At 40.7% G+C, this 20,610-nt stretch overlaps 1 long non-coding RNA gene across 1 annotated transcript; it reads right to left on the bottom strand.

Moving 5' to 3' along the window:
• Window positions 1-9,084: 9,084 nt before the first annotated feature.
• Window positions 9,085-20,288, bottom strand: LOC142593286 (uncharacterized). Its single transcript, XR_012830951.1, has 3 exons — window positions 20,202-20,288; window positions 15,068-15,184; window positions 9,085-13,400 (listed from the first exon to the last, which is right to left on the bottom strand). It is a non-coding gene; the product is annotated as an uncharacterized LOC142593286 (long non-coding RNA).
• Between the last annotated feature and the right edge of the window lie 322 nt (window positions 20,289-20,610).

The following is a 20,610-nucleotide window of genomic DNA, read 5'->3' as shown; positions in this document are numbered from 1 at the left end:
CACTACAACCTCCTTTCAAGTAGCTGTAAAGAGTGATATAAGGTCTCCCCTGAGCCTCCTTTTCTCCAAGCTAAACAACCCCAGTTCCCTTGGCCACTTCTCATAAGACTTGTGCTCTAGACCCTTCAACAGCTTTGTTCCCCTTCTCTGAACACGCTCCAGCACCTCAATGTCTTTCTTGTATTGAGGGGCGCAAAATTGGACACAGTATTCCAGGTGCGGCCTCACCAGTGCCGAGTACAGGGGAACAATCACCTCCCTGCTCCTGCTGGCCACACTATTCCTGATACAAGCCAGGATGCTGTTGGCCGCCTTGGCCACCTGGGCACACTGCTGGCTCATGTTCAGCCAGCTGTCGACCAACACCCCCAGGTTCTTTTCGGCCAGGCAGCTTTCCAGCCACTCTTCCCCAAGCCTGTAGCGCTGCATGGGGTTGTTGTGATCCAAGTGCAGGAGCCGACACTTGGCCTTGTTGAACCTCATACACTTGGCCTCGGCCCATCCACCCAGCTTGTCCAGATCCCTCTGTAGAGCCTTTCTACCCTCAGGTAGATCAACACTCCCTCCCAACTTGGTGTGGTCTGCAAACTTACTGAGGGTGCACTTAATCCCCTTGTTCAGGTCTTTGGCAAAGATATTAAACAGAACCGGCCCCAATACTGAGCCCTGGGGAACACCACTTGTGACTGGCCACCAACTGGATTTAACTCCATTCACCACAACTCTTTGGGCCTGGCTATCCAGCCAGTTTTTTACCCAGAGAAGAATACGTCCATCCAAACCATGAGCAGCCAGTTTCTCCAGGAGAATGCTGTGGGAAATGGTGTCAAAGGCTTTACTGAAGTCCAGGCAGACAACATCCACAGGCTTTTTGTCAATGTTAACAGTACCTAACCACTGTTAATATCCATGACAATATACCTGTGGCTTTTTGCAAACAGCAAAGAATTTTCATACCACCAAGATGTGAATAAACCTTACAATATGAACTGACACTCTCAATCAAATTTTACAGAAAGTTTGAATGAAAATCGGAAGAGTGACGTTTCAGTTCACAAAGTTAACATCAGCATATTATGACTGGGGGATGGTTGGTTCCAGAAAAAGAAAAAGACACCACAACAACTCACAAGACCAATGTTCAACCTTGCTGAATTACTCAGAAGCAATCAGTCCCAAAATAGTTCACCCTGGAAAAAACCAAATTCTTGAAGTCTTGATGTTAAGGCAAAATCAAGACACTGAGACACACTTCTGTCGATTACAGCAGAATGAAAGCAAGTTAAGGAAAGGAAGATAATTATGCAATAAGTGAGCAATGGAACTGGTGAAACTTGCTTTCACAAGGAATTGTGTCCCAGGTTCTGTCCTACTCTCCTTGTGAATTGCAGCTCCCTCTCGTATCTCCTAGTCTTTCTTTCCACTGGGCTCAGGCTCTGTTATAGCCATGCATGCACTGACTGGCTCCTCTGTATGCATAGATTGAGTAGATGAATACATCTTCTTGGTTGAGCTGTAACAGTCTTTTATTCAGACACAGCACTAATTCAAGGTTTTGTAAGTATTTTTGCCATGATAGTAAAGTGCGGAGTGGGATACTGCAGTTTAAGCAGAAAAAATGTAGACAGTGGTAGAGAAAGGAAAAGAACCTGGTTTACCTGCAGTGAGTATGAGTTTCAAACACTATCAAAGCTTCAGCAAGGTGCCAGTTTCCCCAGCCAGACTCTATGCCTTGCTAATGAGGCCTGCAACATCTAGGAGCTGCAAGGGTTGTCTCCTCTTCTGCTGCGGGATCTCGAACACCACACAGGGCCTTTGTATCTTTGTGTCTAAAATGTGCCACAGAGTTAGAAGTCAGTAACAGAGGTCTGATGAGCAAATAAGAGCACAATCTTAATCACATCTTCTCTTCCAAGAAAATAGAAAAATTTTGCTCAGTGATACTCCCTCAATGCTTTGAATCACTGTGTTTCCTAAATAACTTACTTGTGGGTTGATAGGCTAATGTCTGGGCTAATAGCCAGAGTTTAAAGAGGAAAAAAGCAATCATGCACTTATTTTGTCCTTCCTAAATTATCTGCTTTTTGATTTTTCTTGGTAAGTGTTTCATTGTGGCAAATGTGTGGGGCTCTGATTATTTAGCCCTGGCATGCAATGCTTCTTAAGAATGTAAATTACTTGGAGCAGGGACCTCATGCTTCTCTATGGCACCTAGTACAACAGGGCATAAGACTGGCTTCAACTGCTGGATACTGCAGCAGCATAAATATTTAAATAAAATGTTACTCTATTATCCTTTATTATTTGACACACCAGGAGGACGAGATGTCATCCAGAGGGACCTGGACAAGCTGGAGAGGTGGGCCTGTGTGAACCTCATGAGGTTCAACAAGGCCAAATGCAAGGTCCTACACCTGGGACGGGGCAACCCCCTATATCAGTACAGGCTGGGGGATGAAGGAATTGAGAGCAGCCCTGCAGAGAAGGACTTGGGGGTACTGGTAGATGAAAAGCTGGACATGAGCTGGCAATGTGCGCTTGCAGTCCAGAAAGCCAACCGTATCCTGGGCTGCATCAAAAGCAGCGTGGCCAGCAGGTCGAGGGAGGTGACTCTGCCCCTCTACTCTGCTCTGGCGAGACCCCACCTGGAGCACTGCGTCCAGCTCTGGGGCCCTCAGCACAAGAAGGACATGGACCTGTTGGAGCGGGTCCAGAAGAGAGCCACAAAAATGATCCGAGAGCTGGAGCACCTCTCCTATGAGGCCAGGCTGAGAGAGTTGGGGTTGTGCAGCCTGGAGAAGAGAAGGCTGCGAGGAGACCTTATTGCGGCCTTCCAGTACTTAAAGGGGGCCCACAGGAAAGATGGGGAGAATCTTTTTAACAAGGTCTATTGTGACAGGACAAGGAATAATGGATTTAAGCTAACGAAGAATAGATTTAGACTAGACATTAGAAAGAAATTTTTTACAGTGAGGGTGGTCAAGCACTGGAACAGGTTGCCCAGAGAGGTGGTAGAGGCCCCATCCCTGGCAACATTCCAGGTCAGGTTGGACGGGGCTCTGAGCAACCTGATCTGGTTAAAGCTGTCCCTGCTCACTGCAGGGGGGTTGGGCTAGATGACCTCTAGAGGTCCCTTCCAACCCAAAGCATTCTATGATTCTATGATGATCCTGTATGTTTGAAGTTTGGCCCATGTAGATCATCTCAGCATTCTGCAGGGTCTGTACTGAGGAGGCACATGAATATATTTCTCCAACAGAACAAGAATGTATTCTCCATTGCCTTGGGTAACATCACCTGATAAATTCATTGCAGACGTTTCCAAATGTATTGTGTGACTGGACTTATCTGCGGTGTAACTAGGAAAAACAGAGAAATTTTTTAGCCTGGATGTTTGACCTAGTAAATACTTACAACCAAACACAAGCCCCAATTCAGCAAGGTACTTAAGCACATACTTAAATACCCACAAGAATAAAGTCAGCCACACTTTTAAGTGTCTTGTTGAATCTGGGCCATACAGAAGCTGAACACATCAAGCAACTACCCACATCAAGTTCCCGTAAAAGAGAACTGATTTCCAGAGTGTATTCCCTCTGGCTGTTAACACTGAAGAAGAGTGAGTGATAAAATTTCTCCTGCTTCTTCTTCTTGGCTAGAGGCTGTGCATGTACTTGTTTTCACAGAAATATTTTCTCTCTGGTATTAAAAGTGATTTGCGAATTTTGGGAACTAGACCAGATAAGGTGAAACAAAGATCCATGTTTCTTTGGTATTATTTACTCCCTGAACCTTTCATAGTATCAGAAACTGTCAAACAGGAAGATCCTAATAAATACATTAAATAATGAAATAGATGAAAATTAGTAACAGTTGGATCTGGTTGAACTTGGTGGCATGTCTGTTCTTTAAGTGATTTTGCAGTGTGTGGACTAGTCCTACTTTTTATGTGTGGAGCCTACAGCCTCAAGAGTGAGGAAACACTGCTCTGGAATATAATGGTCAGAGTTAGCTTGTGACTAGTCAGTATTCTGATGTGTGTTTTGTTGCCATTTTGAAAAATATCAGGGCACTACAGTTGCCTAAGTTATCACTTACAGATGCTTCATGGATGCAATACAGAAGACTCTTCTCTATCTGTGGATCAACAATTTATCATACATTCAGAGATAAGTGGAACTTTGGACCACACTCTTAAATTTTTTTAAGGTGACTAAAGTTCTCTCTTAAAGTACATTGAGTGCTATCCTGGGATTTATACTAGCGCTATTGTTCCAGGGCATGAACACAGCAAAATCACTGCCTTTACTGAAATGATTATTCACAGTGCATTATAAAACAGTCTGGTTATGGGAAATTGTTAATTCAGAATGCCCTCTGGCTGGAATCTATTATCAAATGCTATTGCAGTGTATATGACCAGAAAGATCATCACTTTATTATTACTAGACAAAAATATAAAAAAATATTTTGACTACTAGCCAGAAAGGAGTCCGAATGAATCCTCAGAATATTAAGTCTTCTGGAGATCAGTGCTGAGAGAAAACATCAGGCTTTTAAAATTATATTTTTTCTGAGTCAGTTTAGTCCGATCTGCCTTCATCTGCCCATCTTTAAAAGTGTCTCCAGTTAAACCTGATGCCAGATCAGATGATAGAGCTGTTCTAACTTGCTGTATGGAGCTCAGGGCAATCTTGCTATACAGCAGTGTAGACAAACCCACAGTTACCAGGAATGCAACAGCACTATCATTGCTGTTTTATCTGCATTGTGATAGTGCCTACAGACCGGGGAATCATTATACTCTGTTCTAGCCAAATACAGTAACATGGCAGTTCCTTCTCAAAAAGGTTTAATCATCCAGTTAAAGCAATGATTTAATCAGTGTGTTGAAAGCAGTGATGATAGTAAAAGAAAAATAGGCTTGCATGGTTTCTTATGATACGCAATTTTTTATATATAACCCAGACATAACAAGCTAAGAGATATTAATGACCTTTTGGATGAGATGATAGTTTGGTACCTTCAAGGCTTTGATAAGAAAGTGACCTTGTGGATTATGTATAGCTGTAAATGACTGCCTGAGGAGAGGGTGAAATATTTTGGACTTTAAAAATTGCAGGAAACACTCCTTTTCCACACTTCTTCAGTGGAAGTTCTTTTGTTTGGATCTCCTCAAGTATCTCTAGAGCAGCCCAAGCTATATCTATGCCTTCATACTCATGTCTGTGAACAAAGTCACTCTTAGAAGTTACTCTTTTATCAAAATTTTCAGTATAGCAATTTTTTATATAGAACATAGTCAATCTCCTCAGACACCTAGGGAACCAGAAGTATTTCCTCACTGGCAGCCAAGACAGACCTCATTCCTTACTTCCCTGGTCTTAAATCAAACCTGAAGGGCTTAATTTTTTATCTCCTTATTGACTTACTGGTCTAGGGAGACCATTCCTCTGCAGGACTTTGTTTCTGTGTTGAGCACCGGTAGCTATCATTGACTTTGAGAAACAGCAGCTTGGAACACTGGACTACTGTGAGGCTGAGTAAGGACTTTGATCTCAGCTTGTCAAATAGTGTTCATCTTTCTTATTATGAAACCTGAGCACATTACCTAGTTTCCCATTTTACAGTTATGCAATGTTTTCTTAAGACCATTATTTGAATTGTCCTCTGAGTTGTGAATTAAAAGGTAACGCAAAGGTAAGATCCATTTCACAATTCCCAATGAACGGGAAGATTTCTGGACATGAAAGGAACTGGCCTCACGTTTTTTGGCTGGAGACTCCTGAAACCAGATGGTATAGATTTTGTACCTAAGCTTATTCAGCATTTACTGCTGGCTGCTATATTAGTCCTGGCAGCTGCTTGGAAACCTCCTATCCCCCTGAAAATTAACACCTGGTTTCAGAAACACTGAAGTACAAGTGATGGAAAAACTATCTAGCTTCATAAGAGGAAAAATCATGCATTATTAAATGGAAATTTGTTAGCCCAGAAGTAACTCATCTTCTAGAAGAAGCAAAAGGCAAATCTACCAAAAAAGGTAACTTTGTCTCACGGAAAAAAATTCTAAAAATTAACAAATTTAAAGTGTCTGTAAACACATTCAGATAAATAAATATTACTATGCATGGTTTAAATGTTTGGAAACTAAACATGAACTTAAACAGTGTTTTCAGACTTGGGCATCTGTCTCCATAGACCTTAAGTAGTACTTTGACGTTTTCAGTCCTGATAACTCTTACATCACCTGTTTGTATTAAGTATGTCTGCAGGTGTTCAGATTTAGGGTAACAGTTTGGTCTTAATATCTTGGAGTCAGTTACCTTGTCCACAAAGTGAGGATCATGATTTCTGTATCAACTTTTCTGTAGTTTTGTGATGCCTAGATTGTTTGTAAAAGTCTGGTAAGTGCTAAAGCTGTCAATGTATGTGTGCAGGGGAAAAAAAAGGATTAGATTTTACAAGAGGATTGAAGCACCTTCAATTTTGCCTACTTCAGAAGGAATTAAGAGTCATTCTGGTTTTTAATTTTTTTTTAAAATATAAACTTAGATCAGAATTAATCCCCCTCAATTCTAGAAAATAAGTAATTTTATGTATGTGAATGTCTCAGGTCTCTCTTTTAAATTCCATCTCCCTAAAATCTGCATATGCTCCCACAAATGCTCAGGCAGTGCCTCACACACCTCAAGGCAGCCCTGACAAATGGTCAAGTGCAAAGAATGCCAAGCCCATGGAGCTCATGCCTCGGAGACTGCAAAGATTTACGGGCTCCCACCTATAGGCTGTTGTCCCTGTTACATACTCCAGCATTTTTTCAGCTGAATGTGCAGTTAGGAGGAATATGAGGTGGGGTAAAGTGTTACTGCTGCCTCGAGGGCGGGGGAACTTCTCCTTTTGTCCTTCTCCTTTCCCCTTTTTGCCTCCTGCCCATGATCAATTCTATGCACCTCAGACTGCCTCTAAATAGAGATTTTGACAGCACAGTATGCACTCTTCACACTTTTTTGGGCAGGTAATAGAGCATTGTTACATTGTTCAGCTCCCCACACTGCTCCCTCTGAGTGTGTGGGCACCCACGTGTCAGGCTCTGACTTATGTTTACAGAACTTTACATAATTTGATTTTGAACTAATCACCTATTTTTGACTGCTAATGTATGTCACTCAGTTAAGGCCTCAGAGAGCTTAAATGCCACCATTAAATATACACTGTCTTTAGTTTGCAAAATTTAATGTGCTCAAAATCATGTTTAAAACATACTTTCACACTACAAATCAAGCTTTTAGATGACCCAGTAGGAAAAACACGTGCTTCTTCTTAATAGCTGCAATTGCTCTTCCAGCTGTGCAATACGTCCACGCACTGATACAGGGGTTGGTGTTTGGCTCAGCATCTGTTCACAGGAGAAGACATACACATTCCTGACTTGCATTTGGGTACACTGTTTTACAGACATGTGGTTGAACTGCACATGAAAGCAATGGAGAAGGTGGAGTGGTTGTGGTGGGTTGACCCTGGCCGGATGCCAGGCGCCCACCAAAGCCACTCTGTCACTCCCCTCTTCAGAGAAAAAAGATAACGAAAGGCTTGTGGGTCAAGATAAAGACAGGGGGAGATCATTCACCAATTCACGGGCAAAACAGACTTGACTTGGGGAAATTAGTTTAATTTATTGCCAATCAAATCAGAGTACGGTAATGAGAAATAAAACCAAATCTTAAAAAACACTTTCCCCCCACCCCTCCCTTCTTCCCAGGCTCAACTTTACTCCTGACTTTCTCTACCTCCTCCCCCCGAGCGGCGCAGGGGGACGGGGAATGGGGGTTGTGTCAGTTCATCACATGTCATCCCTGCCACTCCTTCCTCCTCAGGGGGATGACCCCTCACACTCTTCACCTGCCCCACCGTGGGGTCCCTCCCACAGGAGACAGGCCTCCACAAACTTCTCCAACATGGGTCCTTCCCACAGGCTACAGCTCTTCATGCACTGCTCCAGCATGGGTCCTTTCCACGGGGTGCAGTCCTTCAGGAGCAGACTGCTCCAGTGTGGGTCCCCAACGGGGTCACAAGTCCTGCCAGCAAACCTGCTCCAGCCTGGGCTCCTCTCTCTCCCCATGGGTCCACAGGTCCTGCCAGGAGCCTGCTCCAGCGTGGGCTTCCCACGGGGTCACAGCCTCCTTTGGGCACATCCGCCTGCTCCAGTGTGGGGTCCTCCCTGGGCTGCAGGTGGGTATCTGCTCCACCATGGTCCTCCATGGGCTGCAGGGGCACAGCCTGCCTCGCCATGGTCTTCAGCAGGGGCTGCAGGGGAATCGCTGCTTTGGTGCCTGGAGCACCTCCTCCCCTCCTTCTTCACTGACCTTGGTGTCTGCAGGGCTGTTTCTCTCACGTATTCTCACTCCTCTCTCTGGCTGCAGTGGCTGCAGTTGTGCAGGTTCTGCCCCCGCCCCATCTTAAATATGTTATCACAGAGGTGCTACCACTGTCGTTGATTGACTGAGCCTTGGCCAGCAGCGGGTCTGTCTTGGAGCCGGCTGGTGTTGGCTCTGTCGGACATAGGGGAAGCTTCTAGCAGCTTCTCACAGAAGCCACCCCTGTAGCCCCCCCCCGCTACCAAAACCTTGCCATGCAAACCCAATACACTGGTAGTTTTGTAGCGCGTAAATACTGCCGTTCTGACAGTCTTGTCTTTGCGCTCCACTATGAACTATGTTTTCTATTTTGGCTTTGACATGTGAATGAGTGCTAGTGCTCAGTCCATGTTTTCCTTGCCAAACATTTACTGATCTCTGGAGTAAGTGGACAACTACTCATGCAGCTATTGAGGATTCTTTTTCTAACATTTATGTTGTGCTTCATTTGGCAGTCAATGGGAGAACACATCTTGTAAAAGACAAGCTGTATTTATTTAACATATTGCATAGTGAAGTTACTGGTTTACAAAGATAATAGATGTTGAGGTTGGAACTAATGCTACAGAATTCTGAAAAGATTCTGATTCTTTTGCAGACTGTATCCTTTATTTGAGTAACAAAGATTGGTTGTATTTCAAACACAAACTTTATTAACAAGAAATGCAAGACATGAATGTGTATTAAACTTACATCTCACTAACTTCTGAGCATGTTGCTTTATAGAACTGTACCACCTGAAAAGGTCCAAGTCTCTGAGACACCAAGTTAGATGTCATGGGCATTTAACATCTTAAGTAATATCTGTAGCTTTCATTGTTTGCATCTAAGAGGAAAATTAAAGTATATGAAAAAACTACTGCAAGTGATTAGAAACTACCCAATAAAATCTATTAATGTATTTCCTGATGGGAGGAAGAGTTAACTACAGGGTGGAAAAGCTAGCCATTGGCAAAGTATCCCCAGTATCCTCATTGTCTTTTGCATAGGTACAGGGTGAGAACTTCACTAATAATTTTCAGACACTTACTACACTTTAAAGATTGAAGGAATATTTGGGATCACATGATGCTCTTCATGTATTGAAAAATGTATTAAAGTATTACAATTTCATTTAGATCTGGAAAAGGATCTGTATGTTCTATCTGCTTGGAGCAGTGGCTTTCAGGAGGCATCCTAAGGAGAGGCTTTTCTGTTCATGTGTACATAGATTTGTTGACCTGAGCAGGTAATAGATAAATCAGGGCTGATATGGGAAAAACACTATTTGTGATAAAAATGCATGTACTTGGTTCCACTGATTTATGATATGCCAGAGTACAGGTAACGCTGTATAAAACCGCATTAATAATTTAATTATGCATATAGCAATTCATATCCCTGATAGGTTCAATCAGACTTTTTTCTATGTATAACACATCACACTCATATATTGCAGACTTGAAGCTATCAGAGAAATGCTAGAACTGGAAACCTGGAATCAAATCTTCCCAAAGACAGAACTTCCAAACCCAGTCTTGTACTTTGTTATGAGCAGATATTCATGGGCCCAGAACGCAAAGTTCCCATTTAATTGCTAAATTCACCTTTATGTATGTTTGGAACACTGTCCCCAGAGGAACACAATCTAAGTCAAAGCTCTGGATCCAACACTGCTGCTAGGAGAATTCAGATCTTTCGTATGTACAGCTATACATAGAGCACATTCTCCCACAGATTTATGTTCAGACCTGTAGCCATTTAATTGCAGGTTTAATTTTGTTGCTGTGCTATTGCACTATTGTTTCCCATTGAAGTAAGGTAAAGTCAAATTTTGAAATGAAACTGTTTCATGGAAGTTTTGATAAATTTCTTATCCTGTGCTTGCCCCCTGACATCAAGCAACGCTTTGAGTGTCAGCATAATTTTGAGCTCTGCTTAAAAACTGAGAACAGTTTAGTTCCGCAACTGATACTTTCCAAACAAAACCATGGCAAAACAATGAACAAACAAAAATAATTGTTTACAATGGCTGAAGTGCAGAGCAGTGCCTGTGGACCAGACTCTATATCCTCGATTGCCAACTGGTACTTTCTACTTACTTTCTGTATGATACCTTTGTGGTGAGTACCTTTGTCCTGGGAGAAGGCTCCACAGTCCACTTCCTCCCTAAATTTTGGGGCTGAAGACTGCATTCCCCATCTCCCAGAAGAATGCCCCAGCCACCACCAGGCTGTGGACATGCAGAAACATCTACTTCCCATTCTGCCTGTTGAAATACTGTTCCTGTAGCAAACAGATCATGAGTCAGGACTAGAAAGAAAAAGCACAAGCAGTTGATTTTGTAGGTCAGCGGTAAGGACAGTCTCCAAGCACAGAGGAGATCCATGTTCTGGGCTCTGGTCCTGGCTAGTTGGAGCACAAAATAAAACCCAGAACAATGCTGACATGGAACAGCCTCCCTGTTGAGTGACCATTGAGCTTTTCTAATTTTGACAGGCAACTTCTTGTTTAGGAGTCAAACTTTCAGCCCCACTGACAAATGTTCTGCACTCATGACTGCATTACTCCACGGCTACAGGTACAGTATGCTAAACTGGAGAAGGGATAGGCACAAAGTCTGGCATGCAATAGTAGTAACTACTCTGTTTATAGCATGAGACTAGCAGGCACAGCTCTGGCCTGAGCCAACAAGCACTCTCCCAGCAAACTCCTGGGCACAGCCCAGAGGATGGTGCGTGGCAGGGTTTGTCCCCAGTAGTAGGGACTGACCAGATGACCCTATATTTAGGGAGAAGAGAATTTAGCGACAGATACCTGAGGTGTAGCATGCCTCTTGCTCTCAGACCCAAGACTAGGCCTAACGTTATATTCATAGGTACAGATCTAGCCTACAAGATCAAAAAGGAGAGTCTTATTCTGAATGAACAACCAGATTCTGCTGTTTGGGTCTACTAAAGTCAACTGACTCACAAATAAAGAACAGATGAAAAAACCAAAATTGATACTATTTCAAATTGTCCTTTGTGCTGGGAATCACATAGAAAAGCAGTAAGGCTGTGAACTGCACATCAAGATACTGATGCCTGTGGCTTCTTTATACAAACATACGCATTTCAGGACCATATTTCAGGACCCTTCTAGTTAAGGGCAAATGAAGCTTTGTCATCCACACATAGAATTCACAAGTGTAAGAACTGTGGCAGAAGGCAATTGTTAAATTTATTTTGGAAATAAAAATCAATTTACTTCTTTGTAAAAAAAAAATGAAATAGGCAAAACTAATTAAAGTGCAATCTGGGTAATTACAGAAATCAGTGAGAGTTCTGAGTTCACAAGGCACCCAAATTGGATTAATCTGCTCAAAATATAATGTTACAAAGAAACATTTAAAGTATATGCATTTATGAACATGTGTTCTATGGTATAATTTTGTTTAATCTTCAGAGGCCTCTCAGAGGCCTCTAAATTTAATCTTAGACAAACTGGCAAACTTTTGCCTGACTAAAGAATGCCAAATAAAGCCTAAAAAGGGATTGTTAGGATCAGAATTACTCGTTGTCTCCAGCTGCTTTGTTCTGCACTGGTATTGTAAAGATGTCATAAATTCAGCTTAATTGGAGAGTTAAGCTAGGTTTACAGCTGTTTTGCTTACTTGTAGCACTGCAAAACAGCGGAGCATACCAATGCGTATGGGCCTTTGACCAAATGACATTTACACTAGAAACCCCCTCAAAAGAACTGTGTCTAGGCCCCACTTTCCATATTCTTGTACACGCTTATTTTTTTTCTCTTTCTTCTGATGGCTCTCTTCCAGGACCCTTTACACATAAGAGTAGACGTAGTGATACCACTACATCATCAGATAAAAGTGGGAAGAATGCTAAAGAGACACAAACATGTCTTTCAAAACACCAAGTATCTTTAGACCAGTTTGAAAAACATGCTGGAAAAATATATCCTGATGTCAAGCATAAGCCTATTTTTATTCACTCTGCAAGGCAGGGCAGCACTGAATATCAACGTATTACCATTCAAAAAAAATCTGAAAAAGCACACACCTGCCATCTTTTTAGGCAAAGAGCTGCTAGGCAAAGAACAGCAATTTTATGTTTCCCTCTGCGTTGTTTAATGGCAGCACTGAGTAGTTGGTTTGCATAGGGGCGAAGTGCCATCAGTCAGGGTGATAACCAGCAGCAGTTTGAAGCTATTGATCTGCTCCAAGGGAACTGTTCCATAGTACATCTGGAAGCTGGTGCATCACTGGTGATATTAAGGAGCCACAGCCCATACCCAGGTGAAGGTACTTAAAAAACATCACAACAACCTTATTTACTATGAAGAACATCACTGTACACTGAAAAAAAACGAGCTTAACCTTGCTAATATTCAGGCTGGGTAGTCTTAAATACAAAATGCCTACATGCAATACCCGGAATAAAGGTGAGAGACCTTAAAGCTGACTTCTGTTTTCCAAGTGTGGCAGTTAACATTATAGTATGCTCTTTCAAAACAATCTCACATTTGCGTTACGATACACTCTGTTTTTATGGGGTTAGTTTTGTTATAATTGTACTTGTGCTGATGCAAGGGGTGTGACTTGCAGCTTAAAATATACCTTTTTCTTACCTTTGTGGTAGTTAAGTTACACTATGTAAGCTCAGGTAGGTATCCTCATTGCATCTAGAAAAAAAAATATGGCACCTCTATTTATTAAATCAGTTCTACTAGCTACTATGCTTCCACATACATTTCTGTTTTAACAGCAGGCTTACACAGCTTTGGGGTAGATGAAGAAAACTCGATACGGCTTCTCTTCTCCACAGACAATATGGGTATTCTTATGTTAAGGCTCCCATGCAGTTTCTTACAGCAGAGAGCAGCATCTTGCCTCTGTGTAAGGCCGCAGCTACAGCTGCTATCTTTTAGTTTTATTAACCTGAAGCGTTACACCCTCACTATTTTTCTTTGTGTCAAGCACTGTTTGAAGAAAGTGTGTTTGTTCTGTAGATTGTATCAGCAGTTGTTTATTTACAAAATTGTGGTCAAAGTTACATTTATTTAAGCAATACTTACTGGTGGTGTTTTACATTCAAAGAAGTATATACAGTATCTTTGACTCTGTAAACTACCACCTCCATTTAATCGCATTTGAAACTGCAAATGTTATTCTCCCCAGAAGGCAAAATGATTCTAAGCTAATAAAAGAATTTTTAGCTCAATGGATAATTAATGTTTGAAGCCTCTTTCTATACACTATACAGCAAGATATTAAAAAAACCCTCAAACCTACATTCCTAAGAATAAAATTTGCAGTTAACTAGCCGAAAGGAAAAGGATTCAGTAATTCCTATATTTCACCATATTCTCCGAAGAAGTATTTTTCCTTTGTCTATGCTACAGCAGCAATTTTAAAAAATTTATCCTTTTCATTTAGGTACCTTCAGAAAGTTGCTGATTCTCAATACAATCTGGAATAGTTTTATATTTTGCTTATTATTTTTGTTTAAAAAAGGTGTTTGCAAATTTGAAAAAAGCGTGACAGAGTCATATTCAGGAAGATTTCTGTGCACTCAGAAGGAATGCAAGCGTTTCCGTAATGACAGAAACTGAAGAGCAATTCTGTCGTTCTCCAGAGTGTTTATTCTTTACTAATACAGAACTGACATTAAAATTTTCAATCACGCTTTTGCCCAGAAAAATAGGTAGTTGAACTCTATGCACCCCACTCTTGACAGCTTGTATTAGATCATTGATTTCTTAACATAATTTTGAAGACCAATGATTTTATGTCTGCTTGCTAAAGAAAGTGGATCACTGAGGAACCATTTGTGGTAAACTGTTTGGCATAAATTATATTACTTCATTCTCAGGTGACTGTCTGTTCCTTTTGGCAGTTAACAAAACCTCTTAATTTCTGAAAATCTGCATGGAAAAAATAAAATATATTCTGATTACAGCCTATTCTGAATTATTCGTATTTTATCTGAAATGTTTTTTCTTACCTCCCTTATTGGCTATGATGGCAAAAGAAATAAATAAAAAATACTTAACTTTTCCCTCTCCTGTCTTCCTGACTGCAGAATATGTGCCAACTTTGTGTTATAGGTGTATTCCATACACCTGAAAGTCAATACTTAAATTCTTGCTCCACTATAGCGGCCATTCTTTTTTCTACCATGTTCATATATAACAATAATGTTATGGCTTGGCTTCTGTCACCTCAAGTAAGACTTAAGTAATCAGCAATCAATTCCCCTCATCTGAAACCTAACCTGTCTGCCTGCCACTTTATTGGTTCTCTTTGAATTCAGTTTGCTATAATCCTTCATCAGAGGCATTGGGGCCAATCAGCTGGCAGGCAGGCATCCCAGTGGTTATCACCTACTGTTTATTAATTTAAAAAAAAATAATTAACTGTATTTATGTTTTTGGCCTGAGATATACATGTGATCAGTTGTCTAACTGGCTTTAATGTTAACAAATAGGCGTGTACATTCCTTTGTTTTAGTACATTCACGGGGCATGCAGGCAGTACCAGGCAAGAAGTGGGCATTTTTCATTTACAGTGGCCTCATGACCGTTTCCCCCACTACTTTAGGAGAGGTGACAATTAGTAACAATCAGAAATACCAGCAAGAAGCTAATTTTTTTGCTGTAGGGGCTGATACCTCAAATCGGGATCATCCATTTTCCTCTGAAGTCACGGCCAGAAAACTGGTGGAAAGATGCATAGCTAAGCAGGCCATTCTGTAGCACATCATTTAGCATTTCAGAGCCAACATAACCTGAAGGAAATCAACAAAGAGGTAGGAAAAATACTGTCGCATATCAGACTTCTAGGGGTTTCTTTCTGACTGAAGAAAAAGTCATGGGGGAAAAAACATGGTCCTTGTGGGACGTGAAAGCTAATGTCTCTTCTAGCGGGGCTAAAAGGTGTTGCTACCTTTCATGTGAAAAACAAAGTGAAGAAGAACCATTAGGCTCAAGGCTTTCTTGTGGTTAACACCTCTGATCTACTCTCCCTGATCAATATAATTAAAAAGATGGCAGTTGAGTAATATGTATCCATCTATTAATCTTTCTTTGAGTTCTCTATTGATGGCCATTACTATTAAACATGTTATGCTAATTAGACCAGTTTTCAGTAAAGTAAGATCCCAGGGAATATCATCAAGTTTTGCGCTCTCCTTTCTTCTCCGTTTGTAATACATTTGCATGAAATACATTTTTTGGAAGGCAGACAACAGGTATTTGTCAGAATATTGTTTAGGTTTGTGAAAGTTTCTCAGAGAAGATGGTCTTTTAGGCAAGTCTGGATTAGCTGATCAGAGTAGAGGTGCTGAAAGATCCTTCTGGCTTGCATGTAGTTGTGGAAAGCATGACATCTACAGAGGATAACATTGTTCCTTCTGGAATTTGGGGGAGGAAATATGACTGGTATTAAATGGGTGTAGCAGATCCGTGAGCAAAAAGCAAATAATGTAAAAATCTAAAAAAGTAATGAGAAAAGTTACATAAGTGCAGACAAAGTGGGTATCTGAAGTAACTATTTTTGGTGTTACTTATTCATCTTTATGGATTTTACTGGAAACACCTAAAATAAACAATTTTCTCTTACAGAATTAAATAAAGTTTTGGACATATATATTAATGTGATCCGGTGTTAAATTACTTCAAAAGCAGTGAAACTGATACACTTTTAGTTGATGGCATGTCAAGTGCATGAGGAATATCTCTGAAGGTAAGAGTGACTGCTGAGCTGTGATTTATATGCCTTCACTTTTTTATGAATGCAATCCCAACAGTTACAACAGGCAGACAGTGTCTGGCCTGTGGAAGTCAACTGACTTTAGTCAGGCTCTTCACAGCTTGATATACAGAGAGCTGATACAATTTAAGCCTCAGTTTTGTTTTTCAGGACATTCTGTGTAAGCCCTAAAATCAGCAAATAGTCTGAATTTCAAATATAATTTATGGTGTTTTGCCATTCTTATTTTTCACTGTTCAACACTGGGCCTGAAAACAGATAGAAATAGGGCTAAATAAAAAAAAGTAATTTTTAAAATAATTGATCCTACAGACTTCGTTCTTTTCTTCATGGAAATAAAAGGTGAATGTCAAACACACCTTTGAGCTTTCAGTATTTACTACTGCCATTAAATTATTGCCATTATGTTAATAGTGACAGCCACAAGAGAAAAGTTTCTTGTTAAAATTGCCATTTCCACCTTCTTTTTCAAGTAAGATATTTGCTTAAGTTCCATGGAGGAGAGGAAAACATACAATTTGCTTCTTTGTATTCTCTCTTCCTGTTCCTCTACAAAAGTATTCAACCACACCTGAATTATCCTATATACAACAGAAGGAATATACAGATGTAACAGGAGAGTCAGTCTGTGCACTCCAACCACTATGATCAAGCCTATCAACCACATTATAGAAGAGTTTACTTTTGCTGAATTGTTATGCTCTGTTTTAGAGATATCTTTTCATCACTGAAGAAAACATCAAAAGATTTTAGGCTTTGACATTTATATCCAGGATAAGTTTCAAAGTCTTTCATCAACCACTGAAACTGGATTAGCACCAGAAAGTATTTAGCAGTCTCTACCTGACTAGAGAAGAAACCAAGGGACCTTTGGCTTAGCAAGAATCTATAAAACGTGATTATTAATTTCAAGATATCACACATTTAAAATTGAATTCTTCAGCATTCTTTGGGAAGGCTGACCCTAAAATTATGAACTGACGAAGAGATGATGAAGAGTCTGACTGAAGATAATGTCAAAATCCAGAAACAAAATAATTAAACTCATAGTTACAAAGGACAGGCTGGGAGAGCCAATTTAACAAGTTAAGATAGGCTGATAAAAGTTTCAGAAAGGAAACACTGCTTTTCAATTTAATTTCCAAATATTACCCTTGTGTCAACTTACAGTGTATTAAAGGAGTGGATAAAATTAGTCTTTAAATTCATCTCTGTCCTTACAGAAACAGAGAACAAAATGTTTACTGGTTTGCAGTTCAGCAGTGATGGCCCCAAGTTTGGCCTCTTTTTAGTCACTGAAATGTACGGAACTGTTTTCAAGAAACCCACATAATCTGGAAGCAAAAGTGACAAAATAATGTCACTAAAATCACCTTTATTCAAAAACACTGCAAAGGTGGTTTGATTTCTTGAAGCAGTCAGACCTGGATGGTGGCATTTTAATTGCTGAATTTTCCTAGTTCTTATCATCGGTACCAGATAATGTATTTAGTTCTAAAACACAGTTCACTATTACTGGAAAACTGGGGAGATGCTGTGCTGCAGCTGAAGCCATGAAACACATCCAGTTCACAAAATGAACTAATGTATGCTTAAAGACTGCAATGGTTAAAAAGTGGAAAATATAAAACTCTTGAAATACTATTTGAAAATAAGGTGACTGCTTGTAGAAAGTGGATGCAAAACTCCTGCAGCTTTTGAACAGGCAAAACATGAAAATGTGCCTATCAGACACAGAACTGCCTTTTTTATAAAGCTGTATGAGCATGACAAGATTAACAATTTCAACTTTTCAAGAATTAATTTAAAACACATTTCGCATTATTCTTTTAGCTATTTAAATGGTATTTCATAATAGCATTATAACAGAGCATTACGGATTCTGTCAGAAAGACAGAAAAGGAGAACAGTCATGTTCAAACTCAGAAACATAATGTGAGTTTACAGTTTTCTATGTTTCACTGTAATGTAATCATTAATCCATGTGTTAATACAAATCATTTAAACAGTTCTGATTTTTACAAAATTTAGTCATTAACTTATAAAATAATTTTTGTCCATTGCAATGCATAATGTACAGCAATATAATTTTTTCTTGTTCTACAATATTCCTGTATTAAAATTAAACTATTCAAAACCCATATTTACAGAAATATTTACTGATAAAGAGATTAAAATATATATTCAAGGAGAAATTTCAGCTATTGAAGTTCATGCTCGTTCAGTAAATCAGAACCTGATATTTAACATTTTTACATTGGACCTCTATTATCAATTGCTTGCAGTAAATAATGTCATAATTTTTTCAAAACATAAGGAAAAAGGAAATCTGGTAAATAAGTAGATTTGAGACAGCACCTTAAATTATTATTTTCTGTGGCTAAAACCAAAGAATAGTCCACTAGAAATATAAAACTATCAGAAGCAACAAAAATCTAATAATATTAGACTTAATAGTAGCTTTTATTATTCAGTTGTTGTCTATATAGCAAGCACATGACTAAAGATATAGTTTCTAGTTTTGAGTCTCAGTATGTGTCATTTCACGCAGATCACTGCACAGTTTCAAATCTGTGTGATATATTTGAATAGTTTTAGACCTATAGTGGAGGTACTTTTGCAACTCATACAGTTTGTAAAATGCTCGCCCATACCATTTCCCACAGACAAGTCTGAGATTGCAAGGCCCAATTCTCAGCTCAGGTAAGGTCCAGTGGAGCTACTGATTTATCCCAGCTGTAGATCTGAATCTGTTGACATGCTGAATTATTGTTGACCCCAAAGCAAGTTTCTATGTGTATATTATGAGCATTACAGTATATGACCCTATGTAGCTCCTGAGTCATAGCCATTTAGTTAACTGAAAAACCAAATGTTTACTTCTAGCAGTGCTGCTGAGCTATTAGCTGTGATTATTATTAAACTGCAGAAACCCCCCTATGTTTTAGTGTGCTCATCCATTCACAGAAAAAATGTTAAGACCCTGGTTTTAAGATCCGCATCGCTGTTGACGATTAATGGCAAGTGACAGTCAAAGCTGAAAGAACAAAGCATGATTTTCAAATATCTGACTAGCAAATCTTAAATTCTCTCCTGCTGTCAGATATCATACTTCTATTTGGACTACATTTTGTGCATATCGCAAAATTAACTAAAATACCAAATCATACAGATTTAAGAACATACTTCAATAAAACTGATTCATATCTGGCTGCTGATAATTTTGAATATATTAAGGTATTTATCTTATTGATTTAACATTTAAACTTGCAAACATCCCATAGGCCAAAGAAAACAAAAAACTAATAAATATGCTGAAAAACTCCATACCTCAGTATGAAATCCTGACCCCTTCTCCAACTAAGTACACACAGTCCAAATACACTGAGAATGCCAAACTACAGGGGCCCCTCTGTGGGGAAACCTGTATTTCAGTCAGCAGCATCCGTCAGCCAAAATAGAAGTGTAGGGACAGATGCTAGAGAAAGGATGACACTTTAAAGTGGTGGCCGATTTCAGAACGAGTGTGTGCTTCTGTGTACAATTAAGTCAATGCCATACTGGTACTAGTGCAGTATTTTCCCTGGATTTATGTGCAAAACGTAACTATCACTCTAGGCTCACTTTAGTGTAGGTTTATGGTGCTAATTAGGCTCCTGGTCCTGCAGTCCACCCCGACTAGGCCATTTGGTGTCACATCTCCCAGCAGGGTCACACAAGGCAATGAACGAGTGTGTTGTACAACTCCCTGGACTTCTGCAGCAAATAAAGCCTATCACACTTGGGAGATGAGTGCCAACTTAAAATCCACAGGTCTTGGCCTGAGGCTTGTTTAGGCAGCACTGTGCCGGTGCCACGTTCCCTCCGTTTTGGGAAACCTCTGCACGTGGCAGTGGCCAGGTTTGAGGACTAGGTAAAGGCAGTTGGGAAACTGCCACCTCCCAGTTTCTTTCTTGTTGATTAAAAAAAGGCCTGGGTGAAGGTTTGGGTAACATCATAAAGCCAGAGCTAAAAGACAGTTTCAGGTAGCTTACAAGGGAAGCGGTTTGCCATGTAGCTGCTTGCGAGAGGAATGGCTGTCGCAGTGCCGTCTGGCACTCGTTTACAAATCTAGCACCAGCTCGGGGAGCTCCTCTCACCCCACGTACGCGACCTCCGCGACGGGACCGTGACCTTCGAGCCGGCAACCGCTGCAGCTGGGACGTGACAGCCTCCGCCCGCCGGCAGCGGCCGGGGCCGGGGCCGGGGGCGAGGCCGAGGCCCAGGCCCAGGCCCAGGGGCCCAGGGCGCCCGCGGGGCTCGGCAGAGCCGCGAGCGCAGGTGGGATGGCGCCTCTTGCCCCCCCTCAGCCTTTCTCCGCGGCGGCCCGGCCGCTCGGCGGGGGGCAGCGGCGCCGCACGGCTCGCCCTTCGCTACTGCGATGCCGTGCGGTTTCCCGGGAAG

This window comes from Pelecanus crispus, chromosome 3, assembly GCF_030463565.1.
Source record: "Pelecanus crispus isolate bPelCri1 chromosome 3, bPelCri1.pri, whole genome shotgun sequence".
Classification (NCBI taxonomy): domain Eukaryota; kingdom Metazoa; phylum Chordata; class Aves; order Pelecaniformes; family Pelecanidae; genus Pelecanus; species Pelecanus crispus.
Note: the sequence above shows the minus strand (reverse complement) of the source record. Positions and strands in the feature narration are given on the sequence as shown.